We start from the raw sequence: 26,917 nt of genomic DNA on the forward strand, positions 1-26,917 counted from the left end.
AAGAGTCCATCGAGTTCACTGACTTCCTGGTGACAAACAGCATCGACGTAGCTATCGTTACTGAGACGCATCTTAAACCGAATATTAATATTCGAGTCCCGAATTATCGTCTATTGAGAATGGATCGTGCTGGTTCTGGTGGAGGAGGTGTTGCCTTAGCCATCAGAAATAACATCAGATATCGACTTTTGCCGTGTCTGAAACTCAACATCATCGAAGCTATTGGGGCGGAAATCACAACATCGATTGGGTCTATTATCGTGATTGCGGTCTACTATCCCAAACAGACGTCAATCAGAGATGGCTCAGCGTTGCTTCTTAAAAACGATATCATCAAGCTAACACGAAGGCAGTCGAAATACGTCATCGGCGGGGACATTAATGCTCGACATCAGTCCTGGGGAAACCAAAGGAGGAATCAATATGGAGTGACTCTAAATGATGATCTACAGTGTGGGCGCTACAGGATTCTTAGTCCAGCGACCCCCACTCGCATTTCTCGTTCTGGAGTACATTCCATAATTGATTTCTTCGTTACCAACATGGATCGCCACATCGGTGATCCTATTGCCCTTAACGAGTTGAGTTCGGATCACTTACCAGTGATGGTTGAATTGGGAGTGAATGTCGTAGTCAGGAGGCCACAATGTAGACGGGACCATCATCGTGCGAATTGGGTGGAATTCCAGCAGCTTATTGACAACAACATTGATCTCAATCAGCCTCTTGAATCTCCCGAAGATATCGAAGCAACAGTCAGCTCTATTCAAACTGCAGTTATTCAGGCTCGCCAAAACCACATCCCAGAAACGATTCAGGTGAGTGACTGTTCAAATTGATTCCATTACTAAACATTTGATTAGGCTTCGGAACCTCTATCGAAGGCAGTACCAACGTACTGGTATTCGAGAGAGGAAACGACAGTATAATCAGTTAACCAAGGTTATCCAGGCCAGAATGATTGATCTCCGTAACAAAAAATTCGCAAAAGATATTAGTAAACTTCCGAATAACTCCAAGCCTTTTTGGAGGCTCGCTAAAATTCTCAAGACCAAGTCTAATCCTATTCCTCCTCTTCTTCAACCTGACAATTCAGAACGATCGATAACACCTGCCGAAAAGGCTAATGCAATTGGCAACCATTTCGCTAGTTCACACAATCTTGGCCAGAACATTACAAGTCCATTTGAAGCTTCGGCGAATGATACTGTAAGGGCTATTGACAATATCCATTCTGTACCTCAAGAGAGTGAAATCATCTCGACTGCAGAGGTTATCTCGGTTATACGCTCGTTGAAGAATATGAAGGCCCCCGGCTTCGACAGTATATTTAACATTGAGTTGAAACATCTTAGTAACAACTTATATGAAATTATGACTTCTGTCTTCAACAGATGTCTATCACTTGGCTACTTCTCCTCGAGTTGGAAGTTGGCAAAAGTGATCCCGATACTAAAACCCGGAAGAGATCCTTCTTCTTCAAAGAGCTATCGACCAATTAGCCTTCTCCCAGCATTTTCGAAAGTATTCGAAAAAATTATATTAACGCGCATTCTTGCTTTTGCAGATGAGCACAATATATTTTTGGATGAGCAGTTTGGATTCCGAAAAGGTCACTCTACAATTCACCAGCTTCGTAGAGTATACAATATAATCAGACGAAACAAGTCAGTTTCAAAATCATCTGCCATGGCACTTCTTGATGTTGAAAAAGCATTTGATAATGTTTGGCATAATGGTCTCATTTACAAGCTTCAGAACTTTGGTTTTCCTACATACTTGATAAAAATTATAAAAAATTATCTTTCTGATAGAGCGTTCAATGTTTCTATAAACAATATTTCATCAGAGAAATTCATTGTGAATGCAGGTGTTCCTCAAGGATCCATCTTGGGACCAATTCTTTTCAATATCTACACTTCATGCTTGGTTTTAAAGTCTGTGTTAGGGAACATTTTTCGATGAGAACAAAAGTCCCCCTACTTTCATGTATTTGCAATGCCGATTTCCCCAAAGCTGCTTGGTTTTGATGGCTGTGTTAGGGAAACCGTAAATCGGGCCAATCAGAACGATGCAGTTAGGGCGTTTAGATAACGCCTAATATTTTACAGTTATTCAATTGTTTATCTAATGAAAAACAACATTTTGTTAGTTGCGATAGATGCGTAGAAATATTCCCTATCAAGTGATGCAAACATCTCTCCTATCCAGTAAGAAATGTTCGAGCTATAAGCATTCGAAATCTTTCATTTTTTCCTGCATGTTCTGTGTTTAGGTTTTCATTTTACCCTCCATATATTCCGGTTATACGTAGTCCCACGTCAAAACGGCAAATGGTTTTAAAAGTTATAGTTTCTGCAGCAAATTATTTATTGTGCATTCGTCTACATTCGAATTAAAGGTAAAACCTTGTAAAATTATATAGATTTCAATTTATAATTTTTCTCATTGATTTTTAAAGAGGTAAGCGGCCACAGGAGGTTACTCAGCTGGAGGTGCTGGAACCGGGTTTTGTGCCGCTTAAAGATAATTAACTGCCACATCCGCAGCAACCGGCCTGGGAGGAACCATTCGTGCCCGAGGAATGATATTTGGTCTCACTCCGTAAGCATTGTTGATCTGCTGAACGACAATTCTGCGAGCTTTTTCCAACCGATCGGTGTTATTGTTGCGGAAACAGCCGAGTTGATATAGATAGAGCAACACTCCTACGAAAACTACCGTTAAGCATCTTGCCGGAGACGAGTATAGATATACAGGTCGGACTCGATTATATGTGATTCGATTATATACAATTTTGGACTCGATTATATACAGCTTGGAAAAACAAAAATTTTCTAGCTTATTTCAAGAAGGAAAGGAGAGCCTTTCAGCGTTAAGGTGAAGTTTAAGTGGCTATTACATGTGCAGTGGGGTAAAAATCGGGATTTTTTAAGATATTGCTTGAATTTTCACCAGGAATTGTTTAGAACGATATTGCAGCCAAATAATGAAAGATAGAAGTTGGGCGTCAAAGAACGAATTGTAGAGCGGTTAAAGAACTTCAATTTAATTGTTGCAAAACAATGTAGTTCAATTTAAAATTTTAGGATAAAATTAATAATAACACATTAAAAATTATTAACTTTGAAGTTTTTCACTTCCAAAATGTTATTAACATCCACTAAATGAGTTGTTCCACTACTAATCCTGTACTAATTTTTCTCATCTTGCAAATGAAATCATCAAAATTGTCTTCCTTAGCGTACTTTTTAATGTAGAGCCAGTTTGAAGCAACAGAGTCCGAAACAAAAAAAACTATCTCTTCTCTGTTCTATAACTCTGTCATTGTTGAAATTCGAAAATATGCGTAGGAGTATTTTTTTCATTAAATATAATCGTCTATCACCTCCTAAGACAATCTGGAAAAATTATTTTTTTTCGTGTGAGAAAGGTGTTTTCTGACTTAAAGGGGATGAATCAAAAATCAAATTCCTCTTTTATTTTCAAAAATCGAAAAATACATGTAAAAAAAACAAATAAAAAAAAATTTGACTCGATTATATACAGTGAACAGAAATCAAAAACTGTATATAATCGAGTCCGCGCTGTACCACGGTCATCAGGATTCACACCCGACACAAGGTAAAGAAAATGTCCAACCAGTCACGGTTTTCTTGCTCCTCGACCACAATATTAGGAAACCTTCTAGCCGGGCAGCGCCCGCCTCCGCAACTGTCGCAGGTTGTGCTTTAAGTGTTCCAACAGCGGTAATGGCAGTGGCAGTGCCCGAGGGTACATTTGATGAAGCAGCTGCTGATGGTGAAGTTTCCGCGCCCACTCCAATCGCAGGTGATGATGGCATTGGAGAGCTTGCACTGTTTGGTATCGTGGATTGACTAGATGATCCTTGATTGACAGGTGTTGGCGCTGGTCCGGGATCGCCCCATTCGAAGTTATCGAAGCTGGAATGCTACCGGCTGATGGCATTGGCGAGAGGTATGGGTAGTATGCTAGGTTCGACAAAGTATGTGCGAATATTGGATTTGAAGGGATGTTAGCTGCTGATAGATTTGGCGGAGGGCTCTACATTGGTGAAGCTGTCATTGCAAGTTTGCTGGGGCACTTGGAATCAATGTTGGTGGATTGGTCTGTCCATTAGATATCACATTGATTTGAGTTTGCTGACCTTCATAATGGCGGATCTAATATAATGCTATCTTTTCTTCCCGATGTGCGGAAATGCGAATAGTGCTGTTACATTTAAGAAAGAAACAAATGACAATCTTACATTTTTTTTTAGAATATCCTCCTCAGATGGACTCTCATTTGCAAATTTTGTTTTTGAATTGATCTTTTTGTACACAAATGCGATAGAGCGCACCAAATCTAAACAGTGCCCTTTAGGAATTTAGTAAATATCATTACCTCCAGAGATGCCAGCAGAAGGTCTTCGTCGAAAATATGAAATGTTGATGTGTATAAATACCTGCCAGCTACCTTTGTAATCGTGAGAATAGTAAAGTGATGTTTGAAAAACTGCAGGGAATTGAGTCAAGACATAGAGAAAAGAAATACGATAGCCCTGTAGACTGCAACAGAATAGAGTCTCCGATAAAAATTTAATATCAGTAAAATTGCGAACTTGTCTGCAAATTTGGCATCCTTGCAATGATGATAAACAAATTTCGAAATAATTCGAAGACGAACGGATTGATAAATGTGCTTAATCGAAGTCGAACGGATTACAAAATGCATTATTTTGCCAATTTCAACCCGTTCGGGATCCGGAATAGAGGTGAATTCCTTAATATTTTCCTTCGTTGATCGTATTGTTGTGAACCTATTCACGTTGGAGAGCATATTCGAACATATTCGTTGGCCGAGGCATTTTGATGTAATGTAATACTTTACTATTTTTGAAAGCATAGGCAGCCGTGGCAGTGTTCCGAGCTCTGCAATACAATTTTCTTACCCAATGTTAAAGTTGCTTAAACTTACATTATACACCCATTAAACGTAAAAATAATAATTGTATTGATATCAATAAAATTTTATTCTATTGATTTTCATGACATGAAACGCTATGACTAAGGAATAACATTTTATTGAGTAGTTTTTATAGCTGTTTCGATGATGTTGTCTGGCATCAGTGTCGAAAAAATAACGAATTTCACCAAACAAACAAAACCATGGTCGAAGATTGGAAAATGAAAATTTAACTTTCAGAGCACTTGCTCGAGTTTTGATGGGAAGTGTGCGAAAACGATCATTTTCTTCACACTGTTTCGCAAAATTATAGATTTTCGGGCGAGAGATGAGGGAGGGACATGAAAGAAATGAGCGCCATTGTGGCTAGCTTCCACTTTAACCTTAATATAGAGAAAACATATTGGAAACGGAAAAAGTAATTTTCTTTTATAATTTTTAGTTTGTGTTTAATTCAACCCAATGCGAATTTTAATTGGACAAACAACACCTACACTATACCATATGTAGAGCATATGGGAAATCACTTTTTCTAATATTTCTTCACTTCTACAATTTTTCTCGCCGCTTAACCAAACGACCCGTTCTCGAGCGGAAAAACAGCTTGATTTTTTATTTATGAAAATTGAAATAAATCGTTTCACATATCAAGTAATTTTCACCACAACACAAAATTTACACTTACACTTGTGATCATTTTTTCACAATACACGATCGGCCATTGATATGAAATTACACGAAGCAACATTTCGGTGGGAGCAAAAGCGCCCCCTATGTATTTGCAATGTTTCTTCTTATTTTCCTTTGTTTACGGAGACTTTAAATCTAACGATTCAATCGTCTCCGATTTTCTTTTCTACTATTTTTATTATTCTAGTTTCAAATGTTCTATATTTTCCTGTAAAGTCCTGTTTCATCATTACTCAATATGTCCCTTAGGTTTTTTCCAATATTAATCCTAATTCTAGCATCCTTCGTATGTTGACAATCCAGTAGTAAGTGACTTACAGAGATGGGAGCCTCGTTGCAAGAGCATTGAGGTTTTTCTTTATTTCTTTGAAAAAGATATGTATGAGTGACCTTTGTATGGCCGATTCGAAGACGGGTGAGAAGCCGTCTTTCCTTACTGTTGTTTCTGTCATGCCATGGAAGAGTGGTATTTTTAATTTTTTGAAGAAAAGTTGGTCTGTTGTTTCTCCAGGCTATGTTCCAACTTTGGTGGATCTGCTGTTTTACCCAAAGTTTCGCATCGGAGCGATGAATGGGTACATTAGGGGGTTCTTGAATTCTGCCCCTACCGGCTAATTTGTCGGCGACAATATTTCCAGGAATTCCGGTATCACCGGAAATCCAACAGAAGGTAATATTTTTATCTGAGGCAGCTTCTTCTATTGCAATGATCCATGGGTGAAGGTTTTTACCTTTTCGAAGAGCCCGGAGACAGCTCGCGGGATCATAAAACAGAACAATAGGAAGAGAATCATGTGTGCACTCTTGGGTAGCGATTAGAAGCGAAAATGCTTCTGCGCTAAAAATAGTGCATTGTGGAGGAAGCGAGAAACTACCAGTATATCGGTTTTCAAAAATACCGCAACCGACACCATCAGTGCTTAGTGTACTTGATGTTCAAACTGGAATTTTATTACTACGAGGTGATTGAAACAGGCCTTCACTTTTGATGGGAGATCTTCTGCACGAACTTCCTTGAGTAAATCAAGGTTAACATTCGGCGGTTTTACATTCCAATTCCTTTCCATGACCGTCAAATGTACACATATATCGGGAAGATTCTAATTCGTGTGTTCTTTGAATTGGTCCTTTGCCCGAGATATTAATGTAACATCATGGTCACGGTCAGGAATTGAAAGGTAACGAATAGCTCTATTTGTTACAATCTTCGTAACGAGTCGATCAAATGGTAGTTGCCCACTCTCTGCCATAACAGCGAGGGTAGGACTTGTAACGAAGGCACCAATGGCTATCTTTATTGCCTTGTTATATACCGGTTCGATCGTTTTTAGTGGTTTTTCACCACCTCGGCTGAAGATGCTTACTCCATAGAGAATTTTTGGTATTAACCAAGCATTTATTATCCGTAAAAGAGATTTCCTATGTCCCAAAACTAGATTGCCAGAAATCGCCTTCAATAGATTCAATCTATTGCGGGCATCTTTTTTGACCATCTGAGCATGTGGTTTAAAAATCAGTCTCTTATCAAAAGTTACTCCAAGTATTTTGAGAGTTTTGACTGAGGGAATTTGGGTTTCGAAAATTTTAGGGTTGGAAACTTTGAAGTGAGCTTTGGGATTACATATATGCAGAAGTTTTGATTTTTCGGGGATATATCGAAACCAGCCCCGTTTTGAACAGAATCAATCGCTTTCTGAAGTCTTTTGACGTAGGACTACGTCTTACATTTCTATACCGGGGTGTAAAATCAAAGTTTCGAAAACGAAAGCGTTACGCCGGAGACCGAGATTTTGAGCGTTAATAGCTCCTAAACAACTGAACGAAATGGTATGATAAACACTTCATTCGATAGATAAAATGTCTACGCGTTCTATACTTGTTACTTTCTGATCCAAAAACTTGTTTCAATAGTCTTAAAATTGCTTTCAAAACAGGCTATTGAAATCACCAATCGGTATATAAGCGAGCGCCGCTCGGAAATCCACTTAGTTCTAATTGAACAGCGATTGGAGCATGTTGTCGCTGTTGTGGTGAAGCTCTTCGTTTATCATGAAAGCGCGAATGAACGGTGTCTCTAAGAGCCTGTTTGTGCACCTTAGGCCAGAAGGGAATCCATCAGGAGGAGAGTGATGCCACAAACTGTTCCCCGGGAAGATCTCGAAGCAGCCGCTACAAACACACACACACATACACGCACGGCATTCTTTCCGTTTGGATGCCATTCAGCATCGAGAAAGATCCGGAAAATAATCTGCCAGTTCCTCTGGGAATTTAAAAATACATTCATGTGAAAGAGTTTATTTGAATGTTTTCTATCCATGTAACACTGTGACCAAATATGTTTCAATCAAGTGCTATTAACAGATGGTTATCGAGTTAGTATTAACCACTGGTGGGCTTCCAGTATCGAGGAAAATGTGGAAATATCTAATCGTTACTGAAAATAATCTGCCAATTCCTCTGGGAATTTAAAAATACATTCATGTGAAAGAGTTTATTTGAATGTTTTCTATCCATGTAACACTGTGACCAAATACATTTGGTTTTGTGATTTTTCAATCAATCGCAATTAACAGAATAGCTTCTGAAGATTATTCTTCCCCATCAGTAGAATATTTCCGTATCCAATATTGTATGCGCCCGCAATCGATTATTGCTCAGTCGCCGAAAGTTCCGAGCTCAGAGAGTTCATTCCCCTCTAGTTTGCCTTCCAAATTACCATCGTAAACCATGCCTTCTCTCGATTCAATCACGCACAAAAAGCATACTTAAGCGATATTCTGGTGGTGAGACGCATTCATTTTTCGTGAGGACATCGACAAGACAACATCGTTGCTGAGGGTGCTGGACGGCGAAGGATCGAGATCTGCCCTGAAACGCAGGCAGTTTGTTTGAACCTGTGAGGGAGCACAGAGAAGCCGATCCTTCAGGAGAAGAGAAGGTGACCATCGAAGCAGCCGCTACACACACATATACACGCACGGAATTCTTACCGTTTGGATGCCATTCAGCATCGAGAAAGATCCGGAAAATAATCTGCCAGTTCCTCTGGGAATTTAAAAATACATTCATGTGAAAGAATTTATTTGAATGTTTTCTATCTATGTAACACTGTGACCAAATATGTTTCAATCAAGTGCTATTAACAGATGGTTATCGAGTTAGCATAAACCACTGGTGGGCTTCCAGTATCGAGGAAAATGTGGTAATATCTAATCGTTACTGAAAATAATCTGCCAGTTCCTCTGGGAATTTAAAATTACATTCAAGTGAAAGAGTTTATTTTAATGTTTTCTATCCATGTAACACTGTGACCAAATACATTTGGTTTTGTGATTTTTCAATCAATCGCAATTAACAGAATAGCTTCTGAAGATTATTCTTCCCTATCAGTAGAATATTTCCGTATCCAATATTGGATGCATAAAACCTTGTGCATCCAACGTAACACTCTCGTTTTCGAAGTCCCCCAAATATTCATTCATTCAGAATGAATTCAGATTCAAATTCAAACAAATGATCTCTAAATCAACGATAGTCCTACGTCACCCTTGCGGTTATACCATAGATATAACCCACTTCCTGTTTTTCTTGTTGCTGATGCAGTGACGCTAACTGAAACTAGCACAATGTCGCTAGTACTAGCACAATGTCGCATAGACAAGAATTTTTACATTTTCCGGATTTTTTGCAAAAAGGGACTGCATAATAATTATGAAGAGAGTTGGCGATACAACCGAGCCTTGGGGAATTCCCCTTTCTTGGATTTTCAATGAAGATTTTGTGTTGTTGACTATGGCTCTGAGTTCTATTTTCTAGGAAACTTTTCACATAGAAACCTAGTCTTCCACGGATCACCCAGTCGAAGAGACTCTTCAATACTGGATATCTCCATGCTGATCAAATGCTTTACTTAGATAAAGTGATGCCACATCTGCGTGGTGATCTTTCTCAATAACGTCATGTACAATAGCCTGTAGATCTTCGAGGTGATCTTCTGTGCATTTTCCCGCACGAAAAGCGAACTGTCTTGGATCGAGCAGCTTATTAGACTCTAAAAAGGTCTTTAGGCGTCGATTTACTATCCTTTCTAGAACTTTTCCAACACAACTCAAAAGAGTCGAAAATTGTATAGAAGATGTTGGTTTTGACTACGTCTTTCATTTCTGTACCGGGGTGTTAGTTCAAAGTTTCTAAAACGAGAGAGTGACGCTGGACTGCAAGGTTTTGAACGTTAATACCTCTTTACCGGCTGGATGGAGTGGTATAATAATCACTTCATCCAAGAGATAAAATGTCAACGAATTATATGATTGTCACTTATCGGTTCAAAAGCTTAAAAATTGCTTTGAAAGCAAGCTATTGAAATCATAACAATCTTGCTCATTGATGATGATTGGTGATCGCAATGTGTTCCCGAACACGGTCACAAAATATAGGCACATGAAGAAACCGTGATTTGTTTTGCTCGCTTGCATGAGTGTTTGGGCATTGAGCTTCATATTACGGAATGGAGGAGTAGGCATGACAATATGGGGTTGCAGTAGAAATGAACACACTTTTAAAATCAAAATTATGAATGAGAATTAATTTTCCCAAAAAAAAATTAGTACTCTATGTAAATGAAAATCACTTTTGCTTGCAAGTAGTGAAAAAATATCATGCAAAAATTGTGTCTCTAGATAATTTTATATTATAATGTTATGTTCTGGTGAGAATATCTGAAAAATCTGAAAATCGTTTAAATTAGGGTCATAACGACGTACGTCTAATAGGTAAATAACACCAAGAAAAAAATTTCATACAAATTTTAGCAATTTAAAACTGCTTTAAGGGCGACTGATAGAGAATAGCTGGTCTCATACAAACTAATGTCGTATCCAGATGACACCATTCCACCGTCAACGCGAAAAGCAGACATACGCAAGGCGTGAGTACTTTCACTCGCATCGGTTTCTGTTCTGCTTTCGCATGGAACAGTCATGAAAAATTGTTTGCGTATGAATGCGTCCGAGCGAAGTAATATTCGCACCCATTTACGCATTCGGCTTGGTGTTCCCGTGATGTAATCCAATAGCATCAGTTTGGCTTGGTGTTCCCGTGATGTAATCCAATAGCATCAGTTTGGCTTGGTGTTCCCGTGATGTAATCCAATAGCATTTGGATCCAAAAATGGTCCAGTCGGTAATTTTTCCGATCATAGAGAACAAACTCATTGCACCACTGATACGCTCAAAATATTTCAAAAATCCAAATATTTGTCGATTTGTTATCCAATCAATTTTAGATCGGAACCAATGACGGAGAGGTCGAGAGAGAACGCGGTTTTGGTCATAGAATACGTCAACGGCGATCGCTTCATAAGTTTTCCAACCAGTGCTTTAAACAATCTTTGGTTTTTAAATTACAACATACGAATCAACAAATTAGAAGAATAAAAAAATTGATTGTTCTATTGTACATACCTTTCAATTCATCGACAACAGACATGCTTTCATTGCTAGACAACGTATTTCCAGTATCAGAATTCTTTTGTTTTGAGCCTGTTTGTTGTGAAGGAACGTCATTTCGAATGGCTGAATTTTGTGCGATATCGTCTAAAGATTTCTGGATGCAATCACCTGAAAATATACATGAGGGTAAAAAAGTATTTAATGAAAGTCATAGCCGGAAAATTACTTCATTTAATTAAAAAAAGTTAAGATAATTTAATCACAGTTGTTATCAATAACCTATTACAATGCAAATTGATTGGACAAAACACTTCAGTTTGTTTGTACTCATACATTTAGTTTACACACCGTCGGTTTCGTACAGAATCATACACGTTTTGTTTTACTTCTACAACTTTTTCGGACACGTTGCAGAGTTATGCTCACACAAACTGCGTCGTCAATCTAAGGACACACGGGAACTTCCGATCGGACACAATTTTTTCTTCACGCGAATTCTCGGGAAACAAAAACACACTTTTAGGTATAGTCTTTTTCTCTACACAAGCCAAAGGATAACTTCAAAAACACACAGCCCTCGGTTGAGTGCAATTTACGGCTGGAATTTTGCAATCGGCTGACTGCACACAAAAATTTTGAAGGTAGCAACGGAAGCGGGATCGGTTGAGCCAACACGATGTAATCACCTAAGACAAGACGTGACAACTGGCTTCTTACTCTTCTTTCTGCATTTTCTTCGACCAAGTGCTAGATAACAGGGAAGCGAGATGTGAAGGTTGCCAAATGTTATAAAATTTCGGAAGATTATTTTCCCATGAAAAACATGTGTTCTTCGTATCATGTATTTTCTGAGTTGCATAATTTTTTTTGTATTAATCTTCCGACCGAATATCACATATTTTAAACAATAAGTATTTTCCTGTTATTTTGGTATCCAAAAAATAAAATGTGAAGAGATAAAGAAAACTAGAAAACGTAGATTTGATAGTAGGTGTATGATATGTTGACATATATGAATTAAATTCAAAGTTCATTTTATTTATCAAGAGATTACGGGCCTTACCGTTTACACTTCAAGATGAAAACGGAATGGACGACACGCCATGAAATTTCGTTTTACGAGTTAGAGAAAATGATGGGTTTTCAGGTAGAATGAACACTCTTCAAATAGAAATTATGAATGAAAATTAACTTCTCCGTATCATATTAGTGTTGATTGTGAATGGAAAACTTTGCTTTCTTCATTTGGTAAAATAATCTCGTACAAAAATTGTATCTGAAGATAATTTTATATTATAATGAGTAGTTTTAGTGAGAATATCGCAAAGTGTATAGAAAACAGGTCAAGTTAGGGTAAGAAAGACGTTCTTCAAGTAAATAAATAACGCCAAGTAAAAATTTTCATTCAGGTTTTAACAATTTAAAAGTGCCTTCGGGCCGAGTAGTAAGACTTGTTAAAAGCTTATTTCGTTTCCAGATATCGATACCGTATCTCTGTCATCGCGGATAAACTTCAATTCGTTTTTACCGTGGAGTGTATACGGAAATAAGGCCTTATAATTTAACTTTGATATCGTTCAAATACTAACAGTACTGAAATATTGATAAAATCATACATTCCCAAATAATAACATAGCGTTTATTCAGGTTTTTTTTCTGTAGGTATGTATGGTTTATTCAAGTTCCAATATGATTTTAAATACTTTTCTGCTGCGTTGGTTGTTATTTGTTATTAGATTATAATTATATTACTAACTGCTTTACGGTTGGAAAATAATTGAATGCTCTTCTTTGTTAGGTCGCTGATTATGCTATGCTAGATGGCAAAATAATCCCGAAAAGATGTAGGGTGGAAATTCCGATGCAATGTTTCCTTCTCTTCGGGAACACCGGACGTAATAGAAACGAAAATATACAAAAAAAAATCCATTATAGAAATTATCGCTAAATTGAAATGTGAATGCAACAATTATTCAATTTTGAATATATTTGGCAACATATTTATCTTTGTTAATTATTTTACTCATTAGCCAATCAGAAGGCGAGTTGCAAGTGGTCCGAGTTTGACAGAAGTGGTGGTCCGGAATCGGCCCCCTATTGTCATGTCTCGTCTCAGGCTTCGTTTATTGCGATAGTTGCACCGTATTCGTTCGATTAATAATTGATTTCTGTATCGGGGATCACTAGTCACCAATATCTACACAGTAGAATATAAATTGCTTGTTTACAATGACATAAAGCTGCAAGGTCATCACCTGGTCTTATAGAAGGAGGAAGGAGAATAGAAGGAGTTACAGAGTATTGCTGTACGAATTTTCAAACGCGTTTTTCTCAAAACCATGTTTTTCAATTGGTGGTATCAATATATCAGGATCTACTCGACCGATTTGGCTGATATTTTTTATCAGCATTTAAAAATTAATTATCTAAAGCGATACATGCCGTTTTGACGTAGAACTACGTCTTTCATTAAGGGTGCCAAATCAGAAAACAGGTCACGTTTTTATGAAATAAAGTTAATGTTAATAACTATTTTTGCCGCGAACAGATTTTGGCGATTTACATACTAAACGAATCGGAAATTCCCTAAGATTTGTTTAATATGCTATACATTGGAATCTCCTGGTTTGTAAATGGTTAAAATTCATGAAAACTTTAAGCGTTTTCATTTTTCCTTACATTTGTTCTGTCCATTTGCGTGCTTTCCAGAACAGAGCTGGCAATAACGAGCATTGAAGGGGAAATCGTAGGATTTAAAGTCTCCGCGAACAGAGGAAAAGAAGAAGATTGAAGGGGAACACTTGCCTAGAGTATAAACAGTGGATCTCGCTGAGGCAAACTTTTATCATTCCACTCCGACCGTCGACAGAGACGGACGTGTTTGGAGCTCCATTCATTACCTGATTTTTAAAAAGCTATTTATTTCTCTTTTCAGATTGTCTACCTGCGATTCATCAACTACCTGTCTGCCCTTGAGGACTACAACAATGGGGAAAACCCGGTCAACCGACCCAGGCATACCACATGGCACCAACAAACGACATCGATCGGACACCGGCAAGGAGCCAATATTAGAAAGAAACCGCTATGCTTTATTGGATGGCCATACCGAGGAGGAACCAACTACCGAGAAAGTAAATGTAGAGAAAAAGGTGAAAGTACCACCTTATTTTACAACATCGAGAGATATAGGAACTTTGAGGTCCGAACTGCTGGCGCTGAAATTGCAGCCAGTTTTTAAAATATGCAGCATCGGGATTAAAATCACTAGTCCCAACCTGGAGCAATATAAAATAATTGGATCATACCTGAAATCAAAAAATCATGAGTTTTACACTCACGATACGCCGTCTGAAAAACCATTTAAGGTGGTGTTGCGAGGTCTTCCTGCTATTGAGTTGGAGGATATTAAAAAAGATCTGGAACAATCATACAATATTCAGCTGTTAGCTGTATATCGGATGACTAGGCATAAAACGCCAGACAATGGGTATTCCAATGTTTTGTACCTGATCCACTTCAAGAAAGGATCAGCCAACATAACTCGCATAAGAGAAATCAGTGAGATCTTCAACATCTCGGTACAATGGGACCGATACAAACCTCAACATCGGGATGTAACGCAATGTTCAAATTGCCTTGGTTTCGGACACGGAACAAGAAACTGTCACATGAAAACTCGTTGTGGCAAGTGTGCTGCTGACCACCTAACAAGCACTTGCAGCCTTCCAGAAAAAGAACCTCGCAAATGCGTTAACTGTGGCGAAAGTCACCAAGCCACCAGCCGTAGCTGCACAAAACGTGCGGATTTTAAACGTATCTGGAAGCAAGCTACTGATAAAACACAGAATAGGAAGAAGGTTCCAGAATTTACTGACAAAGAGTTCCCTCCAATGGTTTCTCGCACGATTCCTGTTCTTCCTCCTCTTCCACTTCCTACAGGTCGCCCCCAAACGGCCTCTTCTAGCGAAAAGCCAAAAAAGGAGCAACCGAGCTATAGTAAGGTTGCAGCTATTGGTTTATCACCTACACCAAAACCTTCACCTCATTCCTCTTCTACTGAGGAGCTTTATAGCATGCAAGAACTTGCAACCCTGTTCTTGAACTAGATCGACAGACTAGAAGTTGTCGCAACCAACAGGAACAAGTACAAGTTATGCTACATTTTTATTATAACCATGGATCGGTCATCTCTAAGGCTAATTAATTGGAATGCCTGCTCTCTTAAGAGTCCATCGAGTTCACTGACTTCCTGGTGACAAACAGCATCGACGTAGCTATCGTTACTGAGACGCATCTTAAACCGAATATTAATATTCGAGTCCCGAATTATCGTCTATTGAGAATGGATCGTGCTGGTTCTGGTGGAGGAGGTGTTGCCTTAGCCATCAGAAATAACATCAGATATCGACTTTTGCCGTGTCTGAAACTCAACATCATCGAATCTATTGGGGCGGAAATCACAACATCGATTGGGTCTATTATCGTGATTGCGGTCTACTATCCCAAACAGACGTCAATCAGAGATGGCTCAGCGTTGTTTCTTAAAAACGATATCATCAAGCTAACACGAAGGCAGTCGAAATACGTCATCGGCGGGGACATTAATGCTCGACATCAGTCCTGGGGAAACCAAAGGAGGAATCAATATGGAGTGACTCTAAATGATGATCTACAGTGTGGGCGCTACAGGATTCTTAGTCCAGCGACCCCCACTCGCATTTCTCGTTCTGGAGTACATTCCATAATTGATTTCTTCATTACCAACATGGATCGCCACATCGGTGATCCTATTGCCCTTAACGAGTTGAGTTCGGATCACTTCCCAGTGATGGTTGAATTGGGAGTGAATGTCGTAGTCAGGAGGCCACAATGTAGACGGGACCATCATCGTGCGAATTGGGTGGAATTCCAGCAGCTTATTGACAACAACATTGATCTCAATCAGCCTCTTGAATCTCCCGAAGATATCGAAGCAACAGTCAGCTCTACTCAAACTGCAGTTATTCAGGCTCGCCAAAACCACATCCCAGAAACGATTCAGGTGAGTGACTCTGTTCAAATTGATTCCATTACTAAACATTTGATTAGGCTTCGGAACCTCTATCGAGGGCAGTACCAACGTACTGGTATTCGAGAGAGGAAACGACAGTATAATCAGTTAACCAAGGTTATCCAGGCCAGAATGATTGATCTCCGTAACAAAAAATTCGCAAAAGATATTAGTAAACTTCCGAATAACTCCAAGCCTTTTTGGAGGCTCGCTAAAATTCTCAAGACCAAGTCTAATCCTATTCCTCCTCTTCTTCAACCTGACAATTCAGAACGATTGATAACACCTGCCGAAAAGGCTAATGCAATTGGCAACCATTTCGCTAGTTCACACAATCTTGGCCAGAACATTACAAGTCCATTTGAAGCTTCGGCGAATGATACTGTAAGGGCTATTGACAATATCCATTCTGTACCTCAAGAGAGTGAAATCATCTCGACTGCAGAGGTTATCTCGGTTATACGCTCGTTGAAGAATATGAAGGCCCCCGGCTTCGACAGTATATTTAACATTGAGTTGAAACATCTTAGTAACAACTTATATGAAATTATGACTTCTGTCTTCAACAGATGTCTATCACTTGGCTACTTCCCCTCGAGTTGGAAGTTGGCAAAAGTGATCCCGATACTAAAACCCGGAAAAGATCCTTCTTCTTCAAAGAGCTATCGACCAATTAGCCTTCTCCCAGCATTTTCGAAAGTATTCGAAAAAATTATATTAACGCGCATTCTTGCTTTTGCAGATGAGCACAATATATTTTTGGATGAGCAGTTTGGATTCCGAAAAGGTCACTCTACAATTCACCAGCTTCGTAGAGTATACAATATAATCAGACGAAACAAGTCAGTTTCAAAATCATCTGCCATGGCACTTCTTGATGTTGAAAAAGCATTTGATAATGTTTGGCATAATGGTCTCATTTACAAGCTTCAGAACTTTGGTTTTCCTACATACTTGATAAAAATTATAAAAAATTATCTTTCTGATAGAGCGTTCAATGTTTCTTTAAACAATATTTCATCAGAGAAATTCATTGTGAATGCAGGTGTTCCTCAAGGATCCATCTTGGGACCAATTCTTTTCAATATCTACACTTCATGCTTGGTTTTAAAGTCTGTGTTAGGGAACATTTTTCGATGAGAACAAAAGTCCCCCTACTTTCATGTATTTGCAATGCCGATTTCCCCAAGGCTGCTTGGTTTTGATGGCTGTGTAAGGGAAACCGTAAATCGGGCCAATCAGAACGATGCAGTTAGGGCGTTTAGATAACGCCTAATATTTTACAGTTATTCAATTGTTTATCTAATGAAAAACAACATTTTGTTTGTTGCGATAGATGCGTAGAAATATTCCCTATCAAGTGATGCAAACATCTCTCCTATCCAGTAAGAAATGTTCGAGCTATAAGCATTCGAAATCTTTCATTTTTTCCTGCATGTTCTGTGTTTAGGTTTTCATTTTACCCTCCATATATTCCGGATATACGTAGTCCCACGTCAAAACGGCAAATGGTTTTAAAAGTTATAGTTTCTGCAGCAAATTATTTATTGTGCATTCGTCTACATTCGAATTAAAGGTAAAACCTTGTAAAATTATATAGATTTCAATTTATAATTTTTCTCATTGATTTTTAAAGAGGTAAGCGGCCACAGGAGGTTACTCAGCTGGAGGTGCTGGAACCGGGTTTTGTGCCGCTTAAAGATAATTAACTGCCACATCCGCAGCAACCGGCCTGGGAGGAACCATTCGTGCCCGAGGAATGATATTTGGTCTCACTCCGTAAGCATTGTTGATCTGCTGAACGACAATTCTGCGAGCTTTTTCCAACCGATCGGTGTTATTGTTGCGGAAACAGCCGAGTTGATATAGATAGAGCAACACTCCTACGAAAACTACCGTTAAGCATCTTGCCGGAGACGAGTATAGATATACAGGTCGGACTCGATTATATGTGATTCGATTATATACAATTTTGGACTCGATTATATACAGCTTGGAAAAAAAAAATTTTCTAGCTTATTTCAAGAAGGAAAGGAGAGCCTTTCAGCGTTAAGGTGATGTTTAAGTGGCTATTACATGTGCAGTGGGGTAAAAATCGGGATTTTTTAAGATATTGCTTGAATTTTCACCAGGAATTGTTTAGATCGATATTGCAGCCAAATAATGAAAGATAGAAGTTGGGCGTCAAAGAACGAATTGTAGAGTGGTTAAAGAACTTCAATTTAATTGTTGCAAAACAATGTAGTTCAATTTAAAATTTTAGGATAAAATTAATAATAACACATTAAAAATTATTAACTTTGAAGTTTTTCACTTCCAAAATGTTATTAACATCCACTAATTGAGTTGTTCCACTACTAATCCTGTACTAATTTTTCTCATCTTGCAAATGAAATCATCAAAATTGTCTTCCTTAGCGTACTTTTTAATGTAGAGCCAGTTTGAAGCAACAGAGTCCGAAACAAAAAAAAAAAACTATCTCTTCTCTGTTCTATAAAAAAAAAGTGGTAATATCTAATCGTTACTGAAAATAATCTGCCAGTTCCTCTGGGAATTTAAAATTACATTCAAGTGAAAGAGTTTATTTTAATGTTTTCTATCCATGTAACACTGTGACCAAATACATTTGGTTTTGTGATTTTTCAATCAATCGCAATTAACAGAATAGCTTCTGAAGATTATTCTTCCCTATCAGTAGAATATTTCCGTATCCAATTTTGGATGCATAAAACCTTGTGCATCCAACGTAACACTCTCGTTTTCGAAGTCCCCCAAATATTCATTCATTCAGAATGAATTCAGATTCAAATTCAAACAAATGATCTCTAAATCAACGATAGTCCTACGTCACCCTTGCGGTTATACCATAGATATAACCCACTTCCTGTTTTTCTTGTTGCTGATGCAGTGACGCTAACTGAAACTAGCACAATGTCGCTAGTACTAGCACAATGTCGCATAGACAAGAATTTTTACATTTTCCGGATTTTTTGCAAAAAGGGACTGCATAATAATTATGAAGAGGGTTGGCGATACAACCGAGCCTTGGGGAATTCCCCTTTCTTGGATTTTCAATGAAGATTTTGTGTTGTTGACTATGGCTCTGAGTTCTATTTTCTAGGAAACTTTTCACATAGAAACCTAGTCTTCCACGGATCACCCAGTCGAAGAGACTCTTCAATACTGGATATCTCCATGCTGATCAAATGCTTTACTTAGATAAAGTGATGCCACATCTGCGTGGTGATCTTTCTCAATAACGTCATGTACAATAGCCTGTAGATCTTCGAGGTGATCTTCTGTGCATTTTCCCGCACGAAAAGCGAACTGTCTTGGATCGAGCAGCTTATTAGACTCTAAAAAGGTCTTTAGGCGTCGATTTACTATCCTTTCTAGAACTTTTCCAACACAACTCAAAAGAGTCGAAAATTGTATAGAAGATGTTGGTTTTGACTACGTCTTTCATTTCTGTACCGGGGTGTTAGTTCAAAGTTTCTAAAACGAGAGAGTGACGCTGGACTGCAAGGTTTTGAACGTTAATACCTCTTTACCGGCTGGATGGAGTGGTATAATAATCACTTCATCCAAGAGATAAAATGTCAACGAATTATATGATTGTCACTTATCGGTTCAAAAGCTTAAAAATTGCTTTGAAAGCAAGCTATTGAAATCATAACAATCTTGCTCATTGATGATGATTGGTGATCGCAATGTGTTCCCGAACACGGTCACAAAATATAGGCACATGAAGAAACCGTGATTTGTTTTGCTCGCTTGCATGAGTGTTTGGGCATTGAGCTTCGTATTACGGAATGGAGGAGTAGGCATGACAATATGGGGTTGCAGTAGAAATGAACACACTTTTAAAATCAAAATTATGAATGAGAATTAATTTTCCCAAAAAAAAAATTAGTACTCTATGTAAATGAAAATCACTTTTGCTTGCAAGTAGTGAAAAAATATCATGCAAAAATTGTGTCTCTAGATAATTTTATATTATAATGTTATGTTCTGGTGAGAATATCTGAAAAATCTGAAAATCGTTTAAATTAGGGTCATAACGACGTACGTCTAATAGGTAAATAACACCAAGAAAAAAATTTCATACAAATTTTAGCAATTTAAAACTGTTTTAAGGGCGACTGATAGAGAATAGCTGGTCTCATACAAACTAATGTCGTATCCAGATGACACCATTCCACCGTCAACGCGAAAAGCAGACATACGCAAGGCGTGAGTACTTTCACTCGCATCGGTTTCTGTTCTGCTTTCGCATGGAACAGTCATGAAAAATTGTTTGCGTATGAATGCGTCCGAGCGAAGTAATATTCGCACCCATTTACGCATTCGGCTTGGTGTTCCCGTGATGTAATCCAATAGCATCAGTTTGGCTTGGTGTTCCCGTGATGTAATCCAATAGCATTTAGATCCAAAAATGGTCCAGTCGGTAATTTTTCCGATCATAGAGAACAAACTCATTGCACCACTGATACGCTCAAAATATTTCAAAAATCCAAATATTTGTCGAGTTGTTATCCAATCAATTTTAGATCGGAACCAATGACGGAGAGGTCGAGAGAGAACGCGGTTTTGGTCATAGAATACGTCAACGGCGATCGCTTCATAAGTTTTCCAACCAGTGCTTTAAACAATCTTTGGTTTTTAAATTACAACATACGAATCAACAAATTAGAAGAATAAAAAAATTGATTGTTCTATTGTACATACCTTTCAATTCATCGACAACAGACATGCTTTCATTGCTAGACAACGTATTTCCAGTATCAGAATTCTTTTGTTTTGAGCCTGTTTGTTGTGAAGGAACGTCATTTCGAATGGCTGAATTTTGTGCGATATCGTCTAAAGATTTCTGGATGCAATCACCTGAAAATATACATGAGGGTAAAAAAGTATTTAATGAAAGTCATAGCCGGAAAATTACTTCATTTAATTAAAAAAAGTTAAGATAATTTAATCACAGTTGTTATCAATAACCTATTACAATGCAAATTGATTGGACAAAACACTTCAGTTTGTTTGTACTCATACATTTAGTTTACACACCGTCGGTTTCGTACAGAATCATACACGTTTTGTTTTACTTCTACAACTTTTTCGGACACGTTGCAGAGTTATGCTCACACAAACTGCGTCGTCAATCTAAGGACACACGGGAACTTCCGATCGGACACAATTTTTTCTTCACGCGAATTCTCGGGAAACAAAAACACACTTTTAGGTATAGTCTTTTTCTCTACACAAGCCAAAGGATAACTTCAAAAACACACAGCCCTCGGTTGAGTGCAATTTACGGCTGGAATTTTGCAATCGGCTGACTGCACACAAAAATTTTGAAGGTAGCAACGGAAGCGGGATCGGTTGAGCCAACACGATGTAATCACCTAAGACAAGACGTGACAACTGGCTTCTTACTCTTCTTTCTGCATTTTCTTCGACCAAGTGCTAGATAACAGGGAAGCGAGATGTGAAGGTTGCCAAATGTTATAAAATTTCGGAAGATTATTTTCCCATGAAAAACATGTGTTCTTCGTATCATGTATTTTCTGAGTTGCATAATTTTTTTTGTATCAATCTTCCTACCGAATATCACATATTTTAAACAATAAGTATTTTCCTGTTATTTTGGTATCCAAAAAATAAAATGTGAAGAGATAAAGAAAACTAGAAAACGTAGATTTGATAGTAGGTGTATGATATGTTGACATATATGAATTAAATTCAAAGTTCATTTTATTTATCAAGAGATTACGGGCCTTACCGTTTACACTTCAAGATGAAAACGGAATGGACGACACGCCATGAAATTTCGTTTTACGAGTTAGAGAAAATGATGGGTTTTCAGGTAGAATGAACACTCTTCAAATAGAAATTATGAATGAAAATTAACTTCTCCGTATCATATTAGTGTTGATTGTGAATGGAAAACTTTGCTTTCTTCATTTGGTAAAATAATCTCGTACAAAAATTGTATCTGAAAATAATTTTATATTATAATGAGTAGTTTTAGTGAGAATATCGCAAAGTGTATAGAAAACAGGTCAAGTTAGGGTAAGAAAGACGTTCTTCAAGTAAATAAATAACGCCAAGTAAAAATTTTCATTCAGGTTTTAACAATTTAAAAGTGCCTTCGGGCCGAGTAGTAAGACTTGTTAAAAGCTTATTTCGTTTCCAGATATCGATACCGTATCTCTGTCATCGCGGATAAACTTCAATTCGTTTTTACCGTGGAGTGTATACGGAAATAAGGCCTTATAATTTAACTTTGATATCGTTCAAATACTAACAGTACTGAAATATTGACAAAATCATACATTCCCAAATAATAACATAGCGTTTATTCAGGTTTTTTTTCTGTAGGTATGTATGGTTTATTCAAGTTCCAATATGATTTTAAATACTTTTCTGCTGCGTTGGTTGTTATTTGTTATTAGATTATAATTATATTGCTAACTGCTTTACGGTTGGAAAATAATTGAATGCTCTTCTTTGTTAGGTCGCTGCTATTATGCTATGCTAGATGGCAAAATAATCCCGAAAAGATGTAGGGTGGAAATTCCGATGCAATGTTTCCTTCTCTTCGGGAACACCGGACGTAATAGAAACGAAAATATACAAAAAAAATCCATTATAGAAATTATCGCTAAATTGAAATGTGAATGCAACAATTATTCAATTTTGAATATATTTGGCAACATATTTATCTTTGTTAATTATTTTACTCATTAGCCAATCAGAAGGCGAGTTGCAAGTGGTCCGAGTTTGACAGAAGTGGTGGTCCGGAATCGGCCCCCTATTGTCATGTCTCGTCTCAGGCTTCGTTTATTGCGATAGTTGCACCGTATTCGTTCGATTAATAATTGATTTCTGTATCGGGGATCACTAGTCACCAATATCTACACAGTAGAATATAAATTGCTTGTTTACAATGACATAAAGCTGCAAGGTCATCACCTGGTCTTATAGAAGGAGGAAGGAGAATAGAAGGAGTTACAGAGTATTGCTGTACGAATTTTCAAACGCGTTTTTCTCAAAACCATGTTTTTCAATTGGTGGTATCAATATATCAGGATCTACTCGACCGATTTGGCTGATATTTTTTATCAGCATTTAAAAATTAATTATCTAAAGCGTTACATGCCGTTTTGACGTAGAACTACGTCTTTCATTAAGGGTGCCAAATCAGAAAACAGGTCACGTTTTTATGAAATAAAGTTAATGTTAATAACTATTTTTGCCGCGAACAGATTTTGGCGATTTACATACTAAACGAATCGGAAATTCCCTAAGATTTGTTTAATATGCTATACATTGGAATCTCCTGGTTTGTAAATGGTTAAAATTCATTAAAACTTTAAGCGTTTTCATTTTTCCTTACATTTGTTCTGTCCATTTGCGTGCTTTCCAGAACAGAGCTGTCAATAACGAGCATTGAAGGGGAAATCGTAGGATTTAAAGTCTCCGCGAACAGAGGAAAAGAAGAAGATTGAAGGGGAACACTTGCCTAGAGTATAAACAGTGGATCTCGCTGAGGCAAACTTTTATCATTCCACTCCGACCGTCGACAGAGACGGACGTGTTTGGAGCTCCATTCATTACCTGATTTTTAAAAAGCTATTTATTTCTCTTTTCAGATTGTCTACCTGCGATTCATCAACTACCTGTCTGCCCTTGAGGACTACAACAATGGGGAAAACCCGGTCAACCGACCCAGGCATACCACATGGCACCAACAAACGACATCGATCGGACACCGGCAAGGAGCCAATATTAGAAAGAAACCGCTATGCTTTATTGGATGGCCATACCGAGGAGGAACCAACTACCGAGAAAGTAAATGTAGAGAAAAAGGTGAAAGTACCACCTTATTTTACAACATCGAGAGATATAGGAACTTTGAGGTCTGAACTGCTGGCGCTGAAATTGCAGCCAGTTTTTAAAATATGCAGCATCGGGATTAAAATCACCAGTCCCAACCTGGAGCAATATAAAATAATTGGATCATACCTGAAATCAAAAAATCATGAGTTTTACACTCACGATACGCCGTCTGAAAAACCATTTAAGGTGGTGTTGCGAGGTCTTCCTGCTATTGAGTTGGAGGATATTAAAAAAGATCTGGAACAATCATACAATATTCAGCTGTTAGCTGTATATCGGATGACTAGGCATAAAACGCCAGACAATGGGTATTCCAATGTTTTGTACCTGATCCACTTCAAGAAAGGATCAGCCAACATAACTCGCATAAGAGAAATCAGTGAGATCTTCAACATCTCGGTACAATGGGACCGATACAAACCTCAACATCGGGATGTAACGCAATGTTCAAATTGCCTTGGTTTCGGACACGGAACAAGAAACTATCACATGAAAACTCGTTGTGGCAAGTGTGCTGCTGACCACCTAACAAGCACTTGCAGCCTTCCAGAAAAAGAACCTCGCAAATGCGTTAACTGTGGCGAAAGTCACCAAGCCACCAGCCGTAGCTGCACAAAACGTGCGGATTTTAAACGTATCTGGAAGCAAGCTACTGATAAAACACAGAATAGGAAGAAGGTTCCAGAATTTACTGACAAAGAGTTCCCTCCAATGGTTTCTCGCACGATTCCTGTTCTTCCTCCTCTTCCACTTCCTACAGGTCGCCCCCAAACGGCCTCTTCTAGCGAAAAGCCAAAAAAGGAGCAACCGAGCTATAGTAAGGTTGCAGCTATTGGTTTATCACCTACACCAAAACCTTCACCTCATTCCTCTTCTACTGAGGAGCTTTATAGCATGCAAGAACTTGCAACCCTGTTCTTGAACTAGATCGACAGACTAGAAGTTGTCGCAACCAACAGGAACAAGTACAAGTTATGCTACATTTTTATTATAACCATGGATCGGTCATCTCTAAGGCTAATTAATTGGAATGCCTGCTCTCTTAAGAGTAAGCTTATCGAGTTCACTGACTTCCTGGTGACAAACAGCATCGACGTAGCTATCGTTACTGAGACGCATCTTAAACCGAATATTAATATTCGAGTCCCGAATTATCGTCTATTGAGAATGGATCGTGCTGGTTCTGGTGGAGGAGGTGTTGCCTTAGCCATCAGAAATAACATCAGATATCGACTTTTGCCGTGTCTGAATTTGGGGCGGAAATCACAACATCGATTGGGTCTATTATCGTGATTGCGGTCTACTATCCCAAACAGACGTCAATCAGAGATGGCTCAGCGTTGCTTCTTAAAAACGATATCATCAAGCTAACACGAAGGCAGTCGAAATACGTCATCGGCGGGGACATTAATGCTCGACATCAGTCCTGGGGAAACCAAAGGAGGAATCAATATGGAGTGACTCTAAATGATGATCTACAGTGTGGGCGCTACAGGATTCTTAGTCCAGCGACCCCCACTCGCATTTCTCGTTCTGGAGTACATTCCATAATTGATTTCTTCATTACCAACATGGATCGCCACATCGGTGATCCTATTGCCCTTAACGAGTTGAGTTCGGATCACTTACCAGTGATGGTTGAATTGGGAGTGAATGTCGTAGTCAGGAGGCCACAATGTAGACGGGACCATCATCGTGCGAATTGGGTGGAATTCCAGCAGCTTATTGACAACAACATTGATCTCAATCAGCCTCTTGAATCTCCCGAAGATATCGAAGCAACAGTCAGCTCTATTCAAACTGCAGTTATTCAGGCTCGCCAAAACCACATCCCAGAAACGATTCAGGTGAGTGACTGTTCAAATTGATTCCATTACTAAACATTTGATTAGGCTTCGGAACCTCTATCGAAGGCAGTACCAACGTACTGGTATTCGAGAGAGGAAACGACAGTATAATCAGTTAACCAAGGTTATCCAGGCCAGAATGATTGATCTCCGTAACAAAAAATTCGCAAAAGATATTAGTAAACTTCCGAATAACTCCAAGCCTTTTTGGAGGCTCGCTAAAATTCTCAAGACCAAGTCTAATCCTATTCCTCCTCTTCTTCAACCTGACAATTCAGAACGATCGATAACACCTGCCGAAAAGGCTAATGCAATTGGCAACCATTTCGCTAGTTCACACAATCTTGGCCAGAACATTACAAGTCCATTTGAAGCTTCGGCGAATGATACTGTAAGGGCTATTGACAATATCCATTCTGTACCTCAAGAGAGTGAAATCATCTCGACTGCAGAGGTTATCTCGGTTATACGCTCGTTGAAGAATATGAAGGCCCCCGGCTTCGACAGTATATTTAACATTGAGTTGAAACATCTTAGTAACAACTTATATGAAATTATGACTTCTCACTTCCCCTCGAGTTGGAAGTTGGCAAAAGTGATCCCGATACTAAAACCCGGAAAAGATCCTTCTTCTTCAAAGAGCTATCGACCAATTAGCCTTCTCCCAGCATTTTCGAAAGTATTCGAAAAAATTATATTAACGCGCATTCTTGCTTTTGCAGATGAGCACAATATATTTTTGGATGAGCAGTTTGGATTCCGAAAAGGTCACTCTACAATTCACCAGCTTCGTAGAGTATACAATATAATCAGACGAAACAAGTCAGTTTCAAAATCATCTGCCATGGCACTTCTTGATGTTGAAAAAGCATTTGATAATGTTTGGCATAATGGTCTCATTTACAAGCTTCAGAACTTTGGTTTTCCTACATACTTGATAAAAATTATAAAAAATTATCTTTCTGATAGAGCGTTCAATGTTTCTATAAACAATATTTCATCAGAGA

The 26,917-nt window shown here is 38.3% G+C and overlaps 1 protein-coding gene across 1 annotated transcript in view; it reads right to left on the reverse strand.

The window, feature by feature from the left end:
- Positions 1–26,917, reverse strand: part of LOC129781445 (uncharacterized) — a 324,032-nt gene that overhangs the window by 182,302 nt on the left and 114,813 nt on the right. The window contains exons 10-11 of the mRNA XM_055789175.1: positions 20,893–21,048; positions 11,124–11,279 (exon numbers count right to left, since the gene is read on the reverse strand). The gene's annotated coding sequence lies outside the window, so the exon portion shown is untranslated. The remainder of the gene's footprint in view (positions 1–11,123; positions 11,280–20,892; positions 21,049–26,917) is intronic.

This window comes from Toxorhynchites rutilus, unplaced genomic scaffold, assembly GCF_029784135.1.
Source record: "Toxorhynchites rutilus septentrionalis strain SRP unplaced genomic scaffold, ASM2978413v1 HiC_scaffold_10, whole genome shotgun sequence".
Taxonomy (NCBI): domain Eukaryota; kingdom Metazoa; phylum Arthropoda; class Insecta; order Diptera; family Culicidae; genus Toxorhynchites; species Toxorhynchites rutilus.